This window comes from Physella acuta, unplaced genomic scaffold (genome assembly GCF_028476545.2).
Source record: "Physella acuta isolate Inbredline_101_S28 unplaced genomic scaffold, ASM2847654v3 ptg000588l, whole genome shotgun sequence".
Lineage (NCBI taxonomy): Eukaryota > Metazoa > Mollusca > Gastropoda > Physidae > Physella > Physella acuta.
Window position 1 is genome coordinate 621,501 of NW_026732107.1, and position 6,000 is coordinate 627,500.

At 32.8% G+C, this 6,000-nt stretch overlaps 1 protein-coding gene across 4 annotated transcripts in view; it reads right to left on the bottom strand.

The window, feature by feature from the left end:
- Window positions 1-6,000, bottom strand: part of LOC131947185 (uncharacterized) — a 38,409-nt gene that overhangs the window by 23,381 nt on the left and 9,028 nt on the right. Inside the window, exon 1 of one of the 4 annotated variants that reach the window (XM_059308329.1) lies at window positions 2,085-2,185. The exons of the other annotated variants lie outside the window; for them this stretch is intronic. The gene's annotated coding sequence lies outside the window, so the exon portion shown is untranslated. Of the gene's footprint in view, window positions 1-2,084; window positions 2,186-6,000 lie in introns of those variants that run through there. 4 annotated transcript variants of the gene reach the window in all.

The following is a 6,000-nucleotide window of genomic DNA, read 5'->3' on the forward strand; positions in this document are numbered from 1 at the left end:
TAATTCCCCATGTGCGCACTTCTCTCTGTCCGCAAAATATTTTCGCCGGACATCACGTCAGAATCGGCAGCGATATATGAAGAACTTTTTACGGACTTTTATTGAAAAAAATATGTTAGATGTTTTAAATGTATAACCACAAAATTATTTAAAGAAGAAAAATAAAAAATAAAGGCGTATTCGAATGTAGAGAAACAGTATTATTTATGCAACCGGAAAAGTGTATAAACTTGAGACAAGAACGCATTTAACAATGACGTCGCTTATTGTTTACACTAAAAAAAAAGAGCACGAAACTGATGATGTCATCTTCCGAGTTTAGAATAAAAAGAAATGAACTATTTCATTCAAATATGATTTAGAGCTATGTACGCTATGAAATGTATACAATACGATTTTCTCGGCCTAAACTTAAAAAAATTATTTTATCTATTTGGATTCTAGATCTAGAGATTCTAGACCTAGATATTGATCTCGATCTAGATATTCTAGATCATCTAGATCTAGAGATTCTAGATCTAGATCTAGATGATCTATAAAGCTAAGTTGTCGGGTGCCCGATAGGGCACTTCCCGGCGCCGCAGGCGCTTCAAATTTGGCAGGATCTTGCCTTGGGGCGACAGAACACGGGGGCCGGTTGGCCAAAAAGTCTACGATGAGGGGGTCAAAACTGACCTCGACTGACCAGCGCCTTATATGGGCGAATTAATTAAGCATTCAAATTCTCAATGTTTTCGAAAGCCTAAGCGAAGCTGGGCAGCATGCCTAGTGGTATATAAAGGGCTATTTTTCCCCCTAGGAGTACTCAAATTTTATATATAAAACAGAATAGTGTTCTTGTATGTATTGATCACTATTCAGAGAATTCACCATGCTCTTGCAATATTTTGATGTTTAATCTGGCCAAATTCTAAGTAAAATCTGAATATAGAACAAACTTTCTCATCCACATTAAAGATCACTTGGTCTTCATGATTATACCTTAATTAATAAGTATAAAATAAGTTAATATAATGTTTATTTGTTTTATGCATAAACTATGCTTTTTTGTATTTAATCTAAAAAAATGTATAAAAAATGGTTGTTTTGTCAATGATAATATGAAGGTTTTGAAAGATAATTTGTTTTTATGCTTGAAATTGATGAGAATTTTTTTGTTTAATGAGTGTCCGGTTAATTTGTTTCTGTGGGAATGGGTTAAGTGTTGTAACATTGTTACCTTTAACAAATTGTGTAGATAAAAATGTTCATCATGTTTAAAATTATTTCTTAAATCTATGTATTCACTCGTGTTTCAAGGAAATTTTTATTTTGAATGTTTCCCTCCCCTTCCCCGAATGTTTTTTTATGCAGTGGCATTTTTTAAAAATGCATACTAGTACTCAATTTAATTTTTTTAAGTTTCAGAACTCCTTCCCTGTGTAATTGAGTCAAATTTTTAACTTCATTTTAAAAATACAGATGAACAATAAAGTATTAAAAAATATATATAACTTTTCCGATTGCTTAAAATTTGTATAATTTTAATTCTCAGGTATCCCAATTTTTTTTTCAGCTCTACTAAAAAACCCAATAAAGCGAACACACAACTGACGCTATAAATTACGTGTTTGAGGCAAAAAATAAGAAAAATGAAAAGAATAAAAAAAAAAAAAAAAAAAAAAAAACTATAAAGTGAATAAAAAAATTAAAAAATTAAAAATAAATAAAATAACAATTGTTTGAGGACTGTATAGATATAGATGTTTGAAAGGGATGACTGTTTGCTTTGATGTGTCTCGTTGTAATAACATAACTTTTCCGATTGCTTAAAATTTGTATCATTTTAATTCTCTGTAATCACAAATTTATTTCAGCTCTACTTAAAAACCCAAATTCCACCCCGTCCCCCCCCGCCTCACCCACCACGCCGAGGGGAAAAAATCCCTTGAATCATCATTTAATTACACATTTGCATTTTCAGTTTCAGGTTGGTTTTTAATTTTTAATTTTTCTTTATATTTAGACGTTTTGTATTAGATCTATGTATAAGTAAACCATCTTAAATGAATGAAAGTAGACTACAAGTAAGAAAGAAATATTACTATTGTAAATCTGTATCAGTCCTCACAAGCCGGTGATGAAAACTGTAATACTAAAGCGAACACACAACTGACGCTATAAATTACGTGTCTGAGGCAAAAAAAAAATAAGAAAAAAGAAAAGAATAAAAAAAAAAGAATGAAAACAAAAAAACAAAAAAAAAACAAAAAACTATAAAGTGAATAAAAAAAATTAAAAAACTAAAAATAAATAAACAAAACAATTGTTTGAGGACTGTATAGATATAGATGTTTGAAAGGGAAGACTGTTTGCTTTGATGTGTCTCGTTGTAATAGCATAAATTTTCCGATTGCTTAAAATTTGTATCATTTTAATTCTCGGTAATCCCAAATTTTTTTCAGCTCTACTTAAAAACCCAAATTCCACCCTCTACCCCCCCCCCCCCCTCCGTCCCCTCAGCCCACCACGCACGCCGAGAGAAAAAAATCCCTTGAATCATCATTTAATTTCACATTTACATTTTCCGGTTGGTTTTTAATTTTTATTTTTTCTTTATATTTAGACGTTTTGTATTAGATCTATGTATAAGTAAACCATCTTAAATGAATGAAAGCAGGCTACAAGTAAGAAAGAAATATTACTATTGTAAATCTGTATCAGTCCTCACAAGCCGGTGATGAAAACTGTAATACTAAAGCGAACACACAACTGACGCTATAAATTACGTGTCTGAGGCTGAAAAAAAAAGAAAAAATTAAAAAGAAAGTGAATGTATAAAAAAATTAAAAAATAAATAAAAAATAAATTTAAAAAAAGAACTGTTTGAGGACTGTTGAAAGGGAAGAATGTTTGCTTTGATGTGTCTCATTGTAATAACATATCTTTTCCGATTGCTTAAAATTTGTATCATTTTAATACTCGGTAATCCCATTTTTTTTTTCAGCTCTACTTAAAAACCCAAATTCCACCCTCTCCCCCCCCCCCCCCCCCCCCCCCCCCCCCCCCCGTCCCCCCAGCCCACCACGCACGCCGAGAGAAAAAAATCCCTTGAATCATCATTTAATTACACATTTACATTTTCAGGTTGTTTTTTATTTATTTTAATTTTTTTTTTATATTTAGACGTTTTGTATTAGATCTATGTATAAGTCAACCATCTTAAATGAATGAAAGCAGGCTACAAGTAAGAAAGAAATATTACTATTGTAAATCTGTATCAGTCCTCACAAGCCGATGATGAAAACTGTAATATTAAAGCGAACACACAACTGACGCTATAAATTACGTGTCTGAGGCAAACAAAAAAAAACAAAAAAAAAAGGATCGAAAATTTAGTTATAGGCGACAGAACACTAAAGAACAATAATTATGTTTATTGAGAAGGAGATGTATAAAACAAAAATAAGACGTTTAAAGTGTGGCCAAATGATAGTTCTTGTCACCGAACTCCAGAAAAGCTTGCACAAGCTGGATTTTACTTCAGCCCATGTTCTGATTGTCCTGACAATATGCACTGCATATTCTGCCTGAAAGAATTAGATGGTTGGGAGCCAGATGATGATCAAGTCAAAGAACACACAATGCATGCACGCAAATCTCCCTTTTTGACTCTGAAGAAGCCAGTTGAAAATCTTACTACAACTGAATTTGTAAAACCAGCCATGGAAATATCAATGATAAAGATTGAGTAAAATTGTGACAAAAATATATAGGAGTTTGAAAAGCAAGGCAAGGTGACAGAAGGGTATTAACAGATCATATAAATAGAAACTATTGTAAAGAACAAGACTCATATTTGTATATACTTGTCTTTGTTTTTAATTTTTTTTAATAAAACATTGTATACAATAAAACAAATTCCATCTACCAATCAGCAATGAATCAAATCTCGATCACCCAAAAACGATTTGCTCTCATCTCGTCATCACATACTGAAGAGATTCAAGACTACCCAACCCTCCCAACACAGGACCCACTACACCATCACTACGATACCTCAACAGGACCCGCTACATCATCACTACGATATCTCAACAACACGGGACCCGATACATCATCACTACGATATCTCAACAACACGGGACCCGATACAACATCAATACGATACCTTAACAACACAGGACCCACTACATCATCACTACGATACCTCAACAGGAGCCGCTACATCATCACTACGATACCAGCTCATCAACTCTAGTTCCATAGACACCCCCATTTCACACAAAACTACCAACCAAATGACACCACTACAAGGTTTCAGAACAACTCAGCTACAACTACCAACGAAGATCAACCACTATCCACTAAAGATTGTTCAAATGCAAGAATCGGCCTAAGAACACTCATACGCAAAACAACCATGTACAGTCTAATGATGATATGTACTTTATAGGAAATGTAAGACAAAACTTCAAGAGAAAATTCAAGAAATAAAAATAGTTTTCCTTTTAATGTAAACTGTATGCAATACTATGTAGTTCATGTATATTAATGTATTAACATGCAACCTATCAACACAGCCAGCTTCTGTCTTGAACGGAGTGAACTATGTGTGAAGAGAATCAGGAGATATATTAAACGTAAAAAAAATAATTTTAAAATAAATAAAAAAATTTTTTTAGAAACAGTCTTAACGAACAAAGTAATCACATTTAATTTCATTAAAACGACTAGACAATGAACAGAAGGCGAAAATAGACTAGTAGCAATGCATGTTTATAGATCAACTGTAAGGATGGGTATCTAGATAAATATGAAATTTTTCGCTGAAATGTACAGTTATAAACTTAAAAGAAATTAAAGCGAAACTAAGCCAGACTGGGAATTCTCACTTAATGAAAACAAAAGGAGAGACAATATTAATATTAATTAAGACAGTCTTAAGAAAATTGCGACTAGATCTAACCATGAGTAAAAAGTAAATTAACGTCAGAACAGTGATTGATTTACTTCGGTAGTTCAAGGGCGACAAAGTTCAAGGGCGACAAAGTTCAAGGGCGACAATCAAAGTCATTTAGACACATCTTCAGAGGTCAATCTTAGGTCATGAAAAATGTATGATACACAAAATGATAGATCAGTATTACGGTGGGCCTTTTCCCCACAGTCGTTTTTGTCAATGCCCATAGGTCAACATTAAGTTAACATTTGGCTTCACAGTTGAGGATGGGGAAAGACAGTCTGAGCCGTCAAAAGAAGCAGAGTCACATCCCCTGAATATTTTTTTAATCTGTTTTTTTTTTTTTTTTTTTGCCATTTTACTCTCTTCGTTTAATTATTATAGAAACATTTTATGTTACCATGTCTTCGAAACTGTAAAAAAAAATACAAAATATTTTTTTAAATGCTTAAAAACAATAACAATATAAGTGGACTGCAATAGAAAGGGGAGAATGTTACTTTTTGCGTTGTCTAATTTTACTCCATACATTATCCATGTTAGATTATGTTATTACACAACTGTTATCAGTTAATCCTAAATATAATTTAGCTCTAGTTATAAGCACATATCCCGCCCCCCCCTCAACCCACCCCACCAAAAACTCACTCAGATCCCCACACACCTCTCCACTATATACCGAATCACCATTTTAAAAATATAGTAATTTCATAGTAAAAATCATGAAATGTGACGTTTTGTATTATGATTAAAGTAAACCATTTTCAATGAATAAAAGTAGGCCTATATGTCTGCGTTACTATTTTGAAACTTTATCAGTCCTCGCAAGCCGGTGATGAAAACTGTAATATTAAAACAAACGGACGCTGTTAATATCATGTCTGGGGGAAGGGGTGGGGGGTAGAAAGTTTTTAAATCATCTATTAGCGCTTGTTTTATTTCAACAATATGCACGACTTTGCGACAGTTATCAGTTAAGGCGTGCGAATCTATTTGTTTTGTTTTTCTCTAGAACGGCGTCATCAATATTGATTGTTTTTAAAAATCGCATAATTTTG